This window comes from Eschrichtius robustus, chromosome 7 (assembly GCF_028021215.1).
Source record: "Eschrichtius robustus isolate mEscRob2 chromosome 7, mEscRob2.pri, whole genome shotgun sequence".
Lineage (NCBI taxonomy): Eukaryota > Metazoa > Chordata > Mammalia > Artiodactyla > Eschrichtiidae > Eschrichtius > Eschrichtius robustus.
Window position 1 is genome coordinate 99731369 of NC_090830.1, and position 19939 is coordinate 99751307.

Here is a 19939-nt window from a genome sequence, read left to right on the forward strand (position 1 = left end):
ATATTAAATATAACAATCTAAAAATGACAAAACTACAAGGACATAAGACATCTTAAAAGAGAGTTAACAAAAACAATAAAAAGAACTGGACATGAATTGCTTCATAGATAGAACTGTAATCATATACAGACTATAAATGAATATGTTTATCATGATTCACAAAAGATGGAACTGAAAACAAAGAAAATAATTCACAGCTCTGTTTAAAAAAAAAAACAAATAGAACTTCTAAGATATATATATGTGCACATATACATATGTATATGTGCACATATATATATACATACACACACGTACAAATGTATATATGTGTTTGGCGAAGTTTAAAAACTCAGTGGATACATTAAGATGAATTAAACATAAGATTACACAGTGTTGAGAAGGAAATTAATGAACTGAAAAGTGTATTTGAAGAAATTTCCAAAATATATCTAATCATAGTTATAAAGAGAAAGATTAGAGAGAATGGGTTCAGGGGCAACATTTGAAGAAACGATGATCAAGAATTTTATAGAAGTGATGAAAGACTTAGATCTTTAGATTCAGGAAGCAGAAGGCTTCTCAAGCAGTCTAAATAAAAATACTGATTTGTTAGTGGGAGAACCAGGATAAGAACCCTAATCTGGATGGATTACGGTGTGGTAGAGCGAGACCCGGAGCTGAGACAGGAACTTACCATGTGCCAGCCGTGGTACAAGCACAAAACTCATTTAATTCTAACAAAATATTATAAATTAGAGATTACCAATCCTACTTTACAGATGAGAAAAAATTAATGTTCAAAGACATTAGGAAACTTTCTAAGGCCACTCAGTGAGTAAACGGCAAAAGCCTGTATGCTTTGCTCCACCCCTGCACTGTCTCCTGGTATAACACCACTTTGCACAAAACATTTAACCTCTTATTATCTCATCTTTTCTTCTTCAAAACAGAGGAAATTGCCCTCCTGCCTTAATCGTTCCCCAGAGTTGCTATGAAGATAAAACACACATACATATAATATCTTAATTCCTACAGTGATCTATGATTCTCAAAGCACACGTACACTGTTTACTCCACATTGTAAATGCATGGTGTTCACCAGACCATGCGGATGACCCCGGACCATCTGACAGGAAACACCAGTTTTCAGAGCAGTACATTTGAGACCACACGGAATCACAGTTGTCTGTTCACTGGTATAATGGAAGGAGGACGGTTAACCCTTAAGCCTCCTTTTAAAACTAATATAAAATTAATAGGTAAACATATGCTATGAATTTGGCTTTGGACTAAGCTCTTTCCATGCCTTCTCTCCTTTGAGTCTCATAGGAACGCTGAGGTAGGTTTTACCATGATCCCTATTACCAGATGTGAAATTAGAGGCTCTGAGAGGTTAGAACACTTGCCTGAGGGTAGGTAGCTACTGTGGTTAATTGAGATAACAACCCAAGCAACTGGAATGCAAAACCCATGCTATTAAACATTTTCCTCTACCGCCTCCTAATCTGATATGGTTCTTGAGAAGACACATTAGAAGTGTTTTGGAAACTACAAAGTGCATTTGAAATATAAGTTTCCATTTTGTATAAACCACAATGAACACAAATTAGGAATTAGGCCCCTTGAGCAGCAGCTTTAGTTATGTTTGAAAAGTTAATGTTCTCTTCCTAACCAGCTCGCCATTAATTTCAGCTTTCTTTTACCATTTGAAAATGTATTAATGCAAATAATTAGCATTTTATTATTCCATTTCTGTTATTCTTAACCCCAATGTTATTCTGGTATTTAAGAAAATCAGAAAAAAAATCTCCTTTTTGGTTCATTGATAAATGTTTTTCTACTTGGATGTGGAAAACCTAGATTTGCTAAATTAGCTAGATCTAGTTTTACTGGAAAAAAATTCAAGATGTTGCCCAAGTTGCCATATATTTCTTCTCAGATGCTTTGCGAACCTGAAGAATTTAGCGTATCAGTTGGTCATAAGGAGTGGTACATTTGATGAAAGAAGGAAAAAATAGTATGATTATGCCATAATTGTCTTGTCCGGGACGTGTGTGTGTTTGTGTTTATGTGTTGTGTGCACATACACACGTGTATATGCGTTTTAACTTTGCATCCCCCAGGATGTCTCCTACCTTTTGAAAAGAAGATCTTTTTTGTCAAAACTTAGTAAAATTAACTCAAGGAAATAGGTAATGTCATGATCATTAGGAGAGAGATTATATAATAAATTCCTCTCAAGAAGTTATCTAAGAGCTTAGAAGCAATTTTTCTGTGGGATTTTCTTTATAGCAAAGAAAATAGAGCACAGCACATTAGGCAGATTAAAAACCCAATGATCAAAAAACACCCCAAAAAACCCGATGATCAGTATTTTCTAATATCAATAAAGGAAAACACCAGATTACCAACTGGATTTCTTGTTCTAAAACTGTTCTTTTACCAAAAAATCCATATTTGCTTTTGCTTTGGGGTTGAACTAAATAATATTGCTTTAAAAAAGCAATATGATCTTTGTAAACTATAATTTCAAGAACATTCATTTCAACACAGGAATGACTATAGAAAGGAGCAAGGATTAAAAAGTGGGAGATACTCAATTCACGTTTAAAGGACAGGGCCAGGGTAGCCTCCCACTTGCTGCTATGATTTTTAGATTTAGCCTACACTTTAGATAAATTCTCAAGTACTCATTTAATCCTACAATTATGTGATATGGAAAATACTGTTCAAGTATGTCAGAAGAACCAAATTCAATTTCCTAAAGCACAAAGCAAAGAGAGGGGTGGGTAGGTGTGTGTGTGTGGGGGGGGGGGGTGTATGTGTGTGTGTCTTTTAATCCGTTCAACACTAGATGGCTCTAGTTACAAAACCAATAACTTGTCAAAAGTCTAAAATCCTGGGATGTGGCATTAAAGAACAGATGGATTCTAAACCACTGAATTAAACTCTGCTTTCTTCCAAAGTCTAGCAGGCATTAAGAATAGCATCAGGCTTTAAGGTTGAAATGTTATGAATCTCTAAAAGAGCAGGCTTAAAATCCTAGAAGACCTTATTTCACAGTTAAATTAAAACAAGAAGTTGCACTGACATAGCCTTGAGGATGTAGATTTCATTTGCTCTGCAATCATTCTACTCTGTACTCTATGGTACTCTACTATTTTCAAATCATTTTCGCATATACTTTGACCGTCTCAATAATCAGTGAAGTAGATAAGGCAGGTAGAGATCTGTCTCATTAAAGGCAGGGACACAGACTCAGACAAGGGGCAGAAATTTGCTCAGGGTCAAGCAGCTCTTGAGTGATAGCATTAGCCCTGGATTCCTCAGGTACCAGCTCCAGGCTCAAAGCTTTCTACATAATAGAGAAGGAAAGAGAATTAGGCTTGTGCCCTAGGTAACGTGTCCAACACGGCCCTTTCATTATCTAGAATGCTCCCTTCTAGGGAAGTAAGTAACACCCACCCACCCATCAAACATCCAAAATGAATTCTGAATTCCTAAGAAACTGAAAACACTGAAGAAATCTTTTATTGAGATAGGAGAGGGAGGATCATGGCTGGGAAGGAAGCTTCTTACACTTGGTAACCTTTGGCTTTGAATTATAGTTTAAGTTTTTTAAAGCTTTCATTTTACCTAAGCCAGCAACTATCAATGAATTTTGCCTAAGTATGCCAGCTCTGCTAGGTGGCAAAGTCAGCCCAATATTAAAAGCAAGATTAGTTAAAATCCACAAGCCAAAGAGAACATGACTGATGAGAGCTACCATTTAATGAGCAGTTACTATGACCCACTTTGCAAACCTCTTCCTCCATTCCATTCTTTCTCACTCCAATGCCACCACCCTAATCTTCACCACCATCTAGTCTGTTAGATGCTTTGCCTCCCTCAAATCCAAACCACTAACTCTTATTTGAACATATACGTGAATAAAATAATTCTAAAACGAGCATATTTTGATCTTAAAAAAAGATAAACTAATATATCATATATCAATTATACCACAATTTTTAAAATAAGGAGAGGTGAAGACAATGTCATCTCATGACAATTTATTCTCAACTCTACACCCAAAATATACACAAATATATCATGTGACTCACCTTCTTAGAACCCTTCAGTGACTACCCATGGTGCCCCAGGATAACGTTGGAAATCTGTATCACCAAGTGCATGGCCCTCTAGGGGCCACTTTCCGCCACTTTCTCCCTCTTGCCGCTCACAACTGGCTTTCTACCAGTTCAAACTCATTCAAACTCAGGGTGTCCACATGTGCTATTTCCACCTACTCGAATGCCCACCCTCCCACTCACACATCCCTCGGGTCTCGGTTTAAATATCTGGTGTTCTGGAAGCCTTTCCTTACTCCCACCCAGTCCCACACTAGGTTAGGTTCCTATGGTGTTGTTGTTTCTGTTTGTTTCTTTTCTTAAAATGATTATCACAATAAGTGATATCAGTGAATATTCATCATCTCATATAGATACAAAATTAAACAGAAAATTTTCTCGCGATGACAACTCAGGGTTCACTCGCATAACGACTTTCATATGTAACATACAGCAGTGTTAATTATATTTATCATGCTGTACATTCCATCCCTAGTACTTATATGTAACTGGAAGTCTGTACCTTTTGATTGCCTTCCTCCAATTTACCCACCCCTACCACTAATAACACAAATCTGTTCTCTCTTTCTATGAGTTTGTTTTTGAAGTATAATTGTAGGTCCCTGTGTTTTATGCTCTGCTTAGCAACCTGTACTTCTCCCTCATAATACTTATATCTAAGTTAGTCACTGGGGGGAGAACTTGCTTAATGCATATACCCTGTATCTGGTTGGTTAACCATGGAATAACTAAAGACTAAATATTTTGTGAGCGTTTAAAATTGTGCTCCACAATAAAATAAAATTTACATCATAACCAGTACACACATACACATACATGTAACTGAAACAAAAGTTTCAGGAACACTATATACCCTTTCTAGAAGCAATTCGCTTGATATTTTCTATTCTATTCTGGTTTTAGTATGTTGGATACGACCCAGTATATTGATTTTACACCCTACTAATAAATTCAACTCTCATTTTAAATAATTACCCATCTACGCTTAGCAGATAGTAAGTCCTCAGGTAACTGAAGAATAAACAAATGAAAAAATATTTACCAACCACTATTTAAACTGAATTTGTTTCCTTGTTTACACTGTCTAACAGTTTGATTATTGCTTTGTCTCTCCTAGGATAATGAGGCCCCAGGAGGACTAACCTAGGTCTATTTTTACGAAGTAAAAGCAAGCCTTGCCATTCTAGGTACAATTATTTCCCTTGATTAGACTGATGAGATCAAGGTCATGAACTTGATCTCATTCTGATCATTTGGTTTCTCTTTGTCCCAAGGCCACAGATTGCCTCCCTAAGTAAGTAACCTTAGGAAAGAGAGAGGCTGATCCACTATTTTTCTTTTTATTGCTGATCAGCACATCCCTATTATTGCAACAATTATGGCTTAGAAAATAAAAAGGAAAAAACTTTCCAGCAATATCTTAAAAATACCACCAAATTCATTACTGCCTTTGGCTCTTATGAGTAATATATGAATTGTCTTACCTGAATTGTCAGATCTAAGGGCTATTTAAACTTGTTTCCAAACATTGTGGTTTAACCTGATTATAATCCTGCCCTGTTAAATGCCAGGACCGCTCAAATAGGAAACCGATATATTTTTAAATAACCAGTTAACATACTGCCTTCTTTTACCATCGTATTTTGCTGTTCCACTAGATACCCTCAAAACCCTGGCTTTTTTTGCTTCATCTCTACTTCTCGCCATCCAGGCATCTACCATACCAAACAACCAACAAAATCCTCCCAAGACTGACAATCTTACAATATCAACAGTTCTCTGCAAGACCAGGTGAACTCAAGGAAAGAATTCCCCACACATTGGGGAACCATAGGAGCCCAGACTGAGTTTTCACTAGGAAAACCAATAAAACTGCTTGGTGAGGGGGGTCCACTCCCAAGGAAGGTTGTAGAGGGATGTGTCCCTCAGAGAGCTGTCTAGCTGGGAGGGGCATGATGCTTCGCTCAGGTCTCACTCCAGGGGCAAAATTCCAGGGCAAAACAATTGCTCCGGGAGTGTTTTTGTTAAACCTTGTCAGGCATTGCTTTGGAAAAAGCTTAGGTAAATCAAGGCTTCCTTGTGTTTGAGAACTGAAAACTGTGGGCAGAACTAGCATTCTGACAGTATGCTTTATTTTCCCAGATGTGCACAGTCGACTTATCTTCCTCTAGGTTCATATTATGGAACGATTGTTTGTAAAAAACAAACAAACAAAAAAAAGCACAGAATGAACCAGTACTTCTGTTAATAGTTGGTTCCTAGAAAATCAGACTCCTCTTATTAGAACTGAAGCCAAGTGTGCCCTCTAATTTTAGCGCGGGGGCCTGTAGTTTATAAACCCTTACAATTTGCTCAAAATTAGGAGAGTTTTAGTTCTTTTTTTTTTTTTTTAAGTGGGCTTTATGACCCTTAGAAATTTCCTCTATAGACTGGAGCTCTTCTCAGAGAACTGAGAATGTAGAGTTTATATCTTTGGAAATAACATTTTCCTATTCTTCAAGAAATGAAGAAGTAATGAACAATAGCTTTGGCTCTCATATAACCTCAGTACATGGCTGATTATTATGGCTCCCTCTTAAAATCTGAATGAGCAGCTTGTATAAAAAGAAGCGTGCTTTCCCCAACCTGATCTGACCCTATTTATTTGGTTATATAAATGCTTTTTGTGTTTTATTTTGGTAAGCCTGCATTTATCTACATACTTGACCTAAAACTCCACACTTTATTCCATGTAATACAGTGACATAGGAAGTGTGGAGGGAAAAGAAGGAAACATTCTCCTAAATTACCATCGGGTTAATATAATTTTGGCATAGCAGAAAACAAGGGAGCTAATATAAAGAAAAGCTTAGTTACCCAAACTGCAGTGAGTTCTACTTTTTAAAATATATATCACTTAAACAGCATCAAAATAATATTCACATTAATGATTCTTAATGCAAAATTCATTTTAATATGGTAAACAAATGACAACAGTAATTTTGTAGATTCTGCTTGGGTTGTAGTGACCCAATTATCTGGTCAAAGGGCTGCATGGATGCAAGAGACAGGGTGAGTTAAAGTTTAACTCCCAGGAATTGTAAACCAAACCTAAAGCCACTGAACCTTTGGAGTTTGATATGATGATTAGAGCATACCCAGAGTGACACGTTGAATTCGCCATAATCAAGGAAACCTTTTCCGGGTGGGGATCTCTGAAATCACTCAGGTATTGTCCATGTGTTTTGCTTTTTCTATTTCAACTCTGTGAAACTGTGCGGTGTGGATCAGTGGGAATGCAGTGAAAAACAGTTTTTACCCTCTTCCACTATAGAGCTGAATTCAGAGATGTTTCTAGTTTGTTTTTATACTAATGAAGCCACCTGAAAACAAAAGAAAATTAGAACGATCATATAATCTCAAAATGAGATGGCAGCTGTTTTTGCTCCTTGCTTTAATCAATTTCTGAGGGTAAAAAAAAATGTAGATTTATCACTTTGGGTATAAGAGTAAGGCTAATGTTTCTGAGAAAAGTATTTAGCAATAGCCAGACAGCCGGGAGAGTTGTGGTTGACTGCCTGTCCTGGTCCTCAGATCCCAGGAAACGTAAAAGTATAATTAACAAGAGAAATAGTATTAACATCACTGACAGAGTCTGAGTTCTCTGTATAGGTCATAATTTCTACCATACTTTAGACTTCATATATTCAATTATCTTCTTTCCTCTCCTCCTTTATCCTGCACCACCACCAAAAGCACACATAAACGCACACACACACACACACACACACACACACACACGGAAAATGATTGGTTTGAGTATATTAAATCTCAACCTTGAGATGGCTATTTATTAGATCTTTTCCTTTCAGGATGGTTTGGGCAACTGTGCCGCAGTGGCTATATTTCACATGATCATTTTGTTCACTCCAACAAGATGATTCACAATCAGACTATGATGGTATTTTACCTAAAAAAAGAAATCAATCAAGGCACTTACCAGGAATATCCCATTCTTCCCAGAAATCTCTTAAATACTCTGATTGAAATAGTTTTGTTCTATGATTACCGAAGTAAGTTCCAAGGAGAATGGGTTCCCAAACAAGTTTCTTTACCATGGGACTTCTTAGATATGTATTGTGTGTCTCCAAGAAGATGACTAACACACCATCATTTGTGCATTGTGCAGGATTAGTGTTCTGCAAAACGTGCGTTGGCAAATTTAACTCTAGTTGTATACAATTTAAGATCATCAAAGATGTGATGGTCTGGTCTGAAACATTCTTTTTTATTAATATGTGCTGAGATGCATACAGTAGGAGCATAGGCCTGGAAATAAAAGTGAAACCACTAACTTGTCAAAGCACTGAGGGCTTCCCCTGCTAAATACAGGTAATAGACAAATGACTTACAGGTTCATTTTTAAGGGCAATATTTTCTGGAATAGTATTGATACTGCCCATTTGAGACAGTTCTCATATTTTACTGTTTCAATTTATTATTTATCAAGTGTAAGGGAAGGAGAAAGATAGTTGTCAAGAAAAAAGAAATTAGTTGTTATGGGCAAACATAAAATGACATAGTAGATATGAAAACACTGAATATTTGGTTATTATTTCCAATTGGGCTAATACCAAGTTGCTTTTGTGTCTTTTCAAATATAGCATTTCCTACACTGTATTCAGTGGACGTTAATATATGTGGCTCAAAAAGAGGGATTCTATTGTCAAGTAAGTTGAGGAAATGGTGGTTGGACAAGTTAAAGCAGGTCTTGTTACTACATGAGTATTTTGAATAATAATAATAACAGACATTTATTAAGCATATTGCCAAGTGCACTTCTAAGCGCTTTCCATGCATTTATCTCAAGTTATTCTTAGAAGAGTCATATAAGGTAGATAGTATTATAACACTTTTCAAAACGAGAAAACTGAGGCACAAGTAAGTTACCTAATGGGCTGAACATCACTCAGTTAGGAGGTGGCAGAGCCAAGTTCCCCAGCCAAGTGGTCTGACTCCAGAGCCCAAACATAGAACCGTGAGACCGTCCTCACAGTGACTGGAGATTTACTCTGTGTGTAAATGCATTCATTCATCTTGAATATCTAGGAGAGTAGGCAATGTTCTGTTTCCTAAGCTTAATTTACAACAGAACATCTTCTTTCAGTAACATTTATTAACATCTCTCAGAAATGGTACCCCTCAGACTACAGATTAAGACAGAACAAATCACTTTTATAGCCCGTGTCCAGCATTCATAATAACCAGAATTGACTGAAACCATCACTATTGAAATCATTACAATTGCAAACCTCTTAGGTACCTTAGAGTCTAAACATCTTTCGTCAAACAGGACCGTGCCTATCTTAGAGACTTTCCAAATTAATTATAGACAGAACACTGGACTTTTCTCCTGACAAAGCTGGGTTGGACTGCTTGTTCACAAACTCCCTAGGTTTGTGACCCTGGGCATGATATTCAGCTTCTCTAAATCTCGGATTCCTCAAAGGTTAAATGGGGGCAAAATCTGTCCTGCAGAATTTAGTAAAGATTAAATGAGATGATAAAGCAAAATAGTTAAGCACAGTCCCTGGTACACAGGAGGAATTCAGCAAAACTCTCTTCCCTTTCCGTTTCTCTGTTGGTAAAAACCTCCAGAAAAGTTTCCTAAAACTTTCTAAACTTACCTATTAGCTCCTCTTTGTCAAAACAATGCTACTATCATTTAAATGAAAAACTGTATGTAAACAATGAAGTTTTCTGATGAGTCACAAAGTGAAACCCCATTCCATTTATTCAGAAAATAAGAGAACTTATCATTCTCTTTTATTCTAAAAAAAGAATTTTTTCACTGAAACCCACAGGACACCCTGTCACAGTGTGTGTTCATTTCATCACACAGCCAGTTGATATTAAAAATCTGTTTCAATAACTATCTTTTAAAATACTGTCATCCTACAGAAACCTGGGCAGTATGGGTAGTACGCTGGGTACCATTGCACAATGGTTTTCATTACCTTATGTGTCTCTAAATGACTCAATAAGTTCAAACAAGATGGTATTGATCCACGGAGGATAAACACCATTTTATCTTATTCATGGAAACAGTAACCAGGCTCTTCTAAAGTGCAGTCGTAACAGTCCAAACTCCCCCAGGGAAAGCATCTGGAAAAAGGAGCAGCATGGCTACAGTGACATTCTGTATTAGAAATCTAAATCCCATCTGCTCCTTGGCCTGATCAAGTAAAATCCAGGCAGTAATTAACAAATATTTACGGCTGATTCGATCAAAAAAGCTGGTTTATCACTTTATTCCATCAAACCTAACCCAATTAGGTTATCAGCATTAAAAACTATTTCAAATTTTTATTTTAATAAATTAGAATTTTGTGATGAATATTTTTGATGGATCCAAATGAAACATTAAAATATTTCTCTTCATAAAAATAGTTGTCTTGACTAAAATATACTGGTATCTTAAGCTCTCAGATTTGATTTTCTTTTAAGGATATACACTAAGCTTGTTTTTTCCTTATTCGGATATATATGTGGAATTTTATATATGTAGGTATTACTGATCATACAGAAAACATTTTCCAGATTTGCTTATTCCAATAGGACTCAGTTCCTGCTAAAATTAAGAGGAAAGTAAAAATAAGAATTAGGATAACTCTCTCTAGTTTGCAAGGTTATGTACAGGGTTCTGCCCCAGTCAGTAATATGGCTAAAGAGAATTAGCATATGACAATTTGGCCAGACAGAATGACTAAGCGAGCAAATCGGTTTGCAATTCTATCAAAATCCCTCCTTCAAGGACATAGCAACGTCTCCTCTTCCTCTAGCAGTTAAAAAATGACCATTGTTTTGGGATGCCCAGTGGACTTAACACTAGATTTACATAACAAAATTAACTACCGTGATACCTTATTTCTATAAAATATTCTAGTTTACATAGCAAAATTAACTACCATGATACCTCATTTCTATAGAATATTCTAGTTTACAAAGCATTTTATACAGAAGAAGTTAGATTTTTTTAATGCCAAATTTCTTCATAGTCGACTTAGTAATCCTAGTTTCTTCAAGGTAATTGTCATTATTCATCACTGAACGATGCTCTCACCTAGAGTTTATAAGCTTAGCTCCATTTATGTAGCAATAGTGCAGACTACGTAGGGAGCCTTCAACTACTGTCCTGGGCATTAACTGATTTGTTGATGAATTAAGAGGTTTGATGAAACTGTGAAGAAAGGACATAAGGATCCAGATGGAAGGTGAGAGGAGAACAAGTCCCATGCAGGTCCCAGAAGAAAACAACCCTAAAAAGATTTAAACCAGTGCAGATGTTGTAACTAAGATAGTGAAGGAAGCAAAGAAGGGAAGATTCTATAACATCTCCTAAAAAACTGACAGAGCACTGACAGGGTATTAGGTATAAACGTAATTGATTTTCACTTCTATTAAGCCATCTGTAGTATCCTTCTATCCAGCTTGTCTATTAGGTTTATATTTCGTGCTCAGCTGGGGCTCAGCTGGGGCCTTCTGCATGAATTGGCTTAGCCTAAAACCTGTGCTTACTTGCAGTGGAAGTCAAAAATCAGAATCTGATACCATGGAGGAGAAAACTCTGTTGGCACATACAAATGCCCACCTCAGGAACCCTCTTTCCAATCCTCTTTCTTGAAGAGCCCTAACACTGCCTCACAATTCAGGCATTTACTACCAGCCAACTGACACTCTATGATGATGATAACAATGATATTAATAATAGCTCTTATATCCTTATATAGCTCCTGCCATATGCCAGACACATAGATTAACTCATTTAATCCTCTGGAATCTCCTGGAATCGGTACTGGTGCAATTCCATTTTTCCAGTAAAGAGGTGACGTCTCAGAGACGTGAAAAAAATTGCCCAAGATCACACAGTTAATCAGTGGTTAGAAACAAGAGTGAACTCCAGGAGTCTGGCACATAGACCCTGCAAACAGAGTAAAAATGGAACACTGAGAAGCACTGAGTCTTGGAGTTAAAAGGAAACTTTGAGGTCCTTTGACAGAGAAAAAGCTGTATGAGTGTCCCAAGGATAAAAGACACTTTTTATTAGGGTAAGAACCCATGTGCAGTACTCCACCCCTCAGGCAGGCCCTTTCCATTATACCACCTCCCACAGGACAGCATTTCTAATTCATCCTGATTTTCTATGCAAACTCTGAGAGAGAGATTAATAGGACCTCCACGATTATGAGGAAATATCCCCTTCACTCTGAGTGCCACTCTCCCTGTTATGTTCAGATTCAGGGACTGACACAGCTGGAGACGCAGTTAAAGGAGACCTCTCTTGTGAACAGAGACTGCCAGGCGCAGGTCACAGAGGAAATATGCACAGACACAGGCCAGGAAACACAGTGGAGTCACCTCTGAAAATACAAAGTAATTGTCCTGAATGACTTGGCTGCCTTACACTCGAATTCTGTTAGTGTCTGAAAAGGACATAGCACCTCCCACCTGGAGGACACACCCTTCTCCCCAGGGAAAGGATAATTGGGTTGCTAGGTCTCTGAATGCTAAGGGAATCCCATATTTAAACTGACCTAATTTGGAGCTTTAAATTGAAACCCAGATGCACCCAAATAGCAGCTCCACCAGCCTCAATAGAGTTCTTCATTTAGGATAAAAAGAGTATGTTTCCAGAAGTTCCTTTTTAAAATACAAATTAGTTGGAATACAGAGTGGGGAGTGATCAGGGCACTTTGAGGTGTTGACATTCAGGAACACTGTAGCCTAAAATCACCTAGCATATTCACTAGTCTCATAAAGCCTTATGGAAATGGTACTTAGGACAAATAAGTTTTGATGGTGGGGAAGAGAAGACGTAGAGGAGAGATGGCCCAGGGTGAAAGTGTCATGGGTAACCAGAGGATAATAGAAGGTATTTGAATGGCAGGTGTTTGTCTGATTTTTGAGAAAGAATTTACTTATTAAATAATTTTGATTTATTATTAAAGTCATTTGAGCATCACACTTACCAGGTACTAATTCCTCCATGTGTCTCTCTCATTTCATAACAGTTACTTAATACAACTGCATTACTTAAATTGGAATCAATCAGGGAATGCCATTATGTGGTCCCAGAGGGTAATAAAGATAAGAAAAAAAATTACAATGTCTAGAAACTCTTATTCTTATTTGCCTTTCAAAATAAGCCATAAGATCAAACATTTACTATAATAATAATAATACAGCTTATTACTTCCAATAATAATAATTCAATATTTCAAAGTATTCCCCAAATTCCAATGAAACAAAGCTGATTCATGGTGCTGGAATGGCCAAGAGGGAGATGATTACAATGTTAAAGCAGAAGGCTCTGGACCCAGAATGCCTGGGCTCAAATCCTAGTTTCACCACTTACTAGCCATGTGACCTTCAGTAAGGTAACTTCTCTGTGCCTGTTTCCTCTGCTGTAAAATCAAGGTTGCTTTGAGATTAGATCAGAAATTACACATGAAGATCTTAGAACAATACCAAGTAAGTGTGCATAAACCTCAGCTATTGCAGCTATAATTCTCATCTCATTTCTGAGTTAATTACACAATGCTTTACTAGAGGAAAATGGTTAGGAGAGAGAGAGGCTATGAGGTCAACATGCAGAAAGTGTATTTTAGCCTGGAAGTCAGTGGCTTAGAAATTAACTATCCCCACGACTGGCTTGCTGTGCAAATTGGGAACAATTTCTCCCTGACTCTGTTGCAGTTTTCCCAAGGCAGAGATGTTCTCTATCATAGGCAGGGCCTCCTAATTAAGTCAGTATAGAGTGATTTAAAGGAACCTGTGTAATTAGCAAGAGAAGCAGACTAGAAATCTGGTCTGAAATCACCCCAGAGTACGAACTTCTCAGGCTCTGTTATTTTCACTATTATGACAAAAGAAAAAAAACAACCATCAAAGTATTCAAAGGCACAGTACTCTCTATTGAATAAAATAGCCACCTAACTGGGGACAGAAGGCAAAGAGGTAGAAGAAGAGATAAAGAAAAACATTAGTGAGTGTCATGTACCAAGCTCTGTGCTGTGCACTTATCGAATCACTTTGAATCACTATAACAACCCTATAAGGCAGGCATCATTATCTCCAATTTTGAAATGAAGAAACTGGGACCCAGTTATAAATAACTTAACCCAAGTTTGCAAAGTTCTTAAGGGATGGAACTCAACATTTGAACCTAAGTCAGTATGACTTCGTGATCCCATGGGTTTTTGTTCATTTTTGACTATGACACCCTTAGACTTGTGAACCAATAATGAACAACACAGTGCAAAATATTGTGTATTCTAATATCTTGTGGTGAAACTAGAAAATTAGGAAAAAGAGGACAAAGTCTGGAGTAGTCAGAGGGGCTATATAAAATGTCCATTCTGTTTAGCAAATATGTATGAAATGCCAACTAACACGAGGCTAAGCGCTAAGGGCTAAGAAGATGAGTGTATATCCTTGGTGAGTTTATGGCCCTCCCTCTCTTTATCCTGCCTTCATTCCTCAATGAATGAATGAGGAATGAATGTAGGATGTTCTGTCCTTTTTCTTTTCCATCTGTCTCTAAACTAGTCTTTCTGCCTTTAAGCTGTTCTCAACAAAACTCACGAGTTATCTTTCTAAAGTACACAGGGTCCTAGAATTCTTCCATGTTGTTCCCAGTGACTTCATAATACAATGCGAACACTCTATCATGCCAATATTGATTTAATTCTTGCCTACCTTACCAGCTTTATCTTCTGTCACTCTCGCTCCCTCCCTCGAGCAACCCCCCCTCCCAACTTGAATTCAACTTTGTAATCATACTCAGCTTCTCAACCATCCATATTATTTTCACTTACACCTCTGTCCCCTAGAGTCCCTTTCTTCTCCCTTCTCCTAACTCCTAGCCATCCTTCAAACTGGCCTGAGTAGAGGGAAGGTATACACTGGAAATTAATATGAAGTACAACATTGGAGAAGTTTGGTAATAAGATAGAAAAATTGACATTAGTTCATAGAGTTATATGAGGCCATTGGAATTATTTTAGTTGAAGAGTAATATAAAATGGATATTTAAGAAAATCAACCAGTGTTGTACCAATGACATTAGAGTTAGAAAAGACTAGAGGCTGAATTACAGCGATGATCTAGGTATTAAATGATGGCTGCAGAGATGATAATTAATGGCAGTGGGAATTCAAAAGAAAGCAAAGTATCAGAACTCAGTGGCTGACTAGAAATAAGGAGGCAAGAATTTAATAAGGGCAGTTTATACCAACGCATGTAAGTTAGCATAAAATCAGAATTTATATAATCTTTTTTTTCACTGCGATTGAAATGTATTATTTTGTTTATACATACATTTGAGCTGATTTTATTTTTGCAACCGAAAAATACTGCATTGACACAATTTAATCATTGACATACACTAGGATCTTTTCTTTCATCTTCAAATGTTCGGTCTAGCTGACTTTTGTCCTTGAAGCAAATTGTCCAATTTTGAGAGGTAGAACTATAAATCTAAGTAGTTGTATGTGTGGTCAGACTGCCAGGAATTTGTATGAGTAAATTTCATAGATGTTTCAGGAGGTACAGACTGTTTTTTCTTGCCCCCTCCCTTTATTTTCTGACACTGAGTCTTGGAAGTTTCTGGCTTTTCAGTGGGAAAAAAAACTGAATCGTGGAAACAAACACTTCAAATTATTCATTCATCAAGCTTCGCACAATCTGGTCTTTAATCTTTCACTTTTTCTAAGCACATCAGGTTGGGAGCAGCCATATGGTTATAACGCTGGGAGGGCTGGGGAAGACTAGATGTGAGACCAGAGCAGAATTTGGGGCTGTTGACAAAGAGCAGGGAGAAGAGGATCTGGATTTCTTTCAGAAGCCTGAATCTTTAGAGGGCAGTCTACAATCGGGGATGAGAGGTGCATGCTGTAATTGGTCAGCTTGGGTTTGACTAGCTAAGTAGAGGACATGAAGAACACATGGCCAGAGCCCTGTGCTACTCATCCCAGTGAGATACAACTGTGGGCAAGTCAGCGCCCTGAAATTCTTACTACAAGAAACTGTTACCTGCCTCTCTGTGAGAATTACAATTGCAAGCAATTCATAAAACACCGAGGGACTTCCCTGGTGATGCAGTGGTCAAGAAGCCGCCTGCCAGTGCAGGGGACACGGGTTTGTACCTGGTCCGGGAAGATCCCACATGCCACGGAGCAACAAAGCCCGTGCACCACGACTACTGAGCCTGCGCTCCAGAGCCCGCGAGCACCAACTACTGAGCTCCTGTGCCACAACCACTGAAGCCTGCATGCCTAGAGCCCGTGCTGCGCAACAAGAGAAGCCACCGCAATGAGAAGTACTCGCATCGCAACGAAGAGTAGCCCCTGCTCGTCGCATCTAGAGAAAGCCTGTGTGTAACAACAAAGACCCAACACAGCCAAAAAAAAAAAAAAAACGGTACATTAAAAAAAAAAGGAAAACACCGAGCAGAGCCATTTGCTACATCTCTTATCAAGGTATATCAGATGGCAAGTCACCCTTACTCAGTGACCTAGTTATAGAATATCCATATAATCTTTTTTTTAAGGGAAGCATAAGGCTGTCCTTTATTGAAAGAGTCAGATTGCCTCAGGGCCATTGTACTACAGAGCTTTAGATCCTTGGAATTTGTAAGCTTCACTCCAGGGTTGAATGTATTCCATTAGTCAGTGATTGGCAGCCTTGGTGAACATTGAGTTTTCAACTGAAATTTTCCAAATTGGTCTGAGGAAACCAGATGCAGGAACTAAGTTCAAAAGGACAATCTCAACGAGAATAAAAAGAGACATGATAACACCAGACCTCACCAGCTCATCAGGTCTCTGTAATCAGCCACGCAAATAATTGGTCCCAGGACTATTGGATAAACATCTGCTTTTAAGCTGAAGGATATCTACATTGTATGCTGTGATTACCACCATACCAATTTGTAAGTCAACTTAGAAATGAAACATACATGCAAAGAAATTCTACTCTTCTTGTTAGGTTATGTGATTCCAGAATTTCTAAACTCTGCCAGTTCTCTTTCCCAGGGATCTTTAAGAAAGTCAGGCATGGAGTCAGAGTTGGGCATTGTTATTGAGTGAAGATAACACCATAGCCATCTGTACCCTGATCTTACATGTACTAGAACAATGCCAACACCAAAACCATGTAGGTATATGTATTAGCCAGGGTTCTCCAGAGACACAGAACCAATATTCCAGTTGGAATCCTAACTGGCTAATACATATACCTACATGGTTTTAGTGTTGTCATTGTTCTAGTATCTGTAAGATACATATAAATCTATTTATCTATCAATAGATAAAGAGGTTTATTACAAGGAATTGGCTCACCTGATTATGGAGGCTGACAAGTCCCAAGATCTGCAGTTGGCAATCTGGAGACCCGGGAGAGCCAACATGCAGTTCCTGTCTGAAAGCCAGAAGGCTTCCCAAGAAAAGCCAATGTTTCAGTTCAACTCTGAATGCAGGAAGAGACTGATGTCCCAGCTCAAGCACTCAGGCAGGGCAGAGTTCTCCCTCTCTTTTTTTTTTTTTTTTTTGTAATAAACTGGGCGTTCTCTCTTATTTAGCCTTTTTATTCTATTCAGACCTTCAGTTGTTTAGGTGAGGCCCACCCACATTAGGAAGAGCAATCTGCTTTACTCAGTCTATCAATTCAAGCCTTCATCTCATCCAGAAACACCCTCAAAGACACACCCAGAATAATGCTTGGCCAAATGTCTGGGCACTCTGTGACCCAGTCAAGTTGATACATAAAATTAACCATCACAGTATAACCTTAAGGGAATAGAAAACACCTCATGTTGTCTGGTCTTAAGGATCTCCATTCCCTCTCCATTACCCACTCCTTCATCCAACACATGCACAGTTTCCATCTGCTGTTAAAATTTTCCAAAATCTTTTTTGGATTAAAAAAACTGCTATTCGTCTCTCAATATTCAATGTTGTCAAGTACAGGTCACTTATGAGGATCTCTGGTTCAGAGTTTCTGATATTCTTATCCAAGTTGAGCCGAAGCTGGAGGATTTGTAAGGGAGTGGTGGTGTCAGAACCAGCTACAAAAGGAAACTTCTTGTGTGATGTTGTGCTGTCAGCACTGGCCACCAGGAGTTTATTCACCCTTATGTATATATACACATTCATAGCCACACATGTGTGCTTGTGCATGCCTACATATGTACAACCACACACAACCTGATGGTGCAGGCATAAATTCATCTCAGCCAGGAAGAGTGTGAAAATAAGCGTGGGGACTCTAGGCACATGGCAAATGGGAAACAAGAACAAAGGAACCTAAGAAGTAAGAAGTAACTGGTGTATCTGGGAGACCTGATGGGCTTGAGCGCAGAATAGTTCTAGACTTGGATTGAGAGATAGTCAGAAAAGTAGAGTTAGGACCAGATCACGGTGGATACTGGATGTCAGGCTAAGGGGTTGGACTGTTTCTTTATAGTTAATTGTGAGACCAGTGAAGAATATTAGAAGGGACATTTTAGGGAGATTGATCTAGCAGAGGTAGGCAGTAACTAGGGGTAGTAAGCAGTGAAGTTTCATTCTACTTGGGCTGAGTTAAGTCTAGTAATGGAAGAGAGGGTGGAGGAGGAGGGTAGGAGTAAGAAGAGCAACAAGTAAGGATACATATGTACAGGAGCAGGAAAAAGTCAAGACCCAGACTTCATGCGGAGCCTACGCTGGAGGTTGTTCTGGATAAAGAGGCTGTAAGGACCTCAGCTGTAGGGATTCATGGATCTGCTAAGGTGCTTCACTGTTAACTTGACTCAACTACTTCTTGCATCTGCTCCTCTCTCTTCTAAAAGCCATCCTTACTTTCTACTCTCTATCCTTTCTCTACCTCACAGCTTTTGCTTCCTCTCCACATATAGAGCCACGACATAGAATTTTACGCATACAGTGGTAATATGAATACCTTATTGGTTGGTCCTCATGGAAATGGAGTTGAATATGAATCACTTATGCCAGAATCTAGGAAGAATGTGATTTTTTTGGTATTTCAAGGGCATTATTTGTAAATACTGGCAATTATGAAAACATGTATTCATTAAAAGTGATGAAAAGTAGACAGGACAATTATTAGAGACAATTTTGAATTATTCCCTTTCCCCTGTAATCTAGTCTCTGTCTTTCTTGTATAGACTTTTTCTTCTTTTTAGTAATTTTTTAAGATGTGTCTGTCCCAACTATTTGGCAGGTGGAATAAATTACTCTCCGTATTTCATTTTGCTTGACATTTAACATGTATAGACTAGATCTTATTTCAGAAGTTCTAACCTCAGCTGCGTATTATCACCTGAGGAGGTTTTAAACCATCCAATTTCCTGGGCTCCACTCCAGACCAGTTGAATGAGAATCCCTCTAGGGGTGGTAAGGGTGATGCCCAAGTACACATGAGGCCAGGTAGGGAGTCTGTTCTTTCTCCATAGTTTCTGCTAAAATTTAGAAACACTTGCAGTTAAATCTTGAAGTCCTATTTTGACAAGACATGCATAGGTTAACACTTTCTCTCCTGTCTTTCCTTGTGTAATTTATAGTTTCAAGCTAAATTCCAGGGATTTAAAGGCTCTTTGTTGATATTTAAAGGGCATTTGAAACAAATAAATGGTGAAATGTCTTTTGAAGCCAATAAAATATACCTCTGTAATATCTACTTAGTGAGAATATGCTAAAGAGCAGGAGGTGTTTCCACTGGACCATAAATTATGCAATTTTAAACAGATTTTTTAAATGAAAATAAAAACTTCTGACCATTTGAAATCACTT

The 19939-nt window shown here is 38.0% G+C and overlaps 1 protein-coding gene across 2 annotated transcripts in view; it reads left to right on the forward strand.

Annotated features, from left to right (window-relative positions):
* The first annotated feature begins 7242 nt into the window (after positions 1–7242).
* Positions 7243–19939, forward strand: part of A1CF (APOBEC1 complementation factor) — a 79722-nt gene continuing 67025 nt past the window's right edge. For both annotated transcript variants that reach the window (XM_068548121.1, XM_068548122.1), the window contains exon 1: positions 7243–7320. The gene's annotated coding sequence lies outside the window, so the exon portion shown is untranslated. The remainder of the gene's footprint in view (positions 7321–19939) is intronic.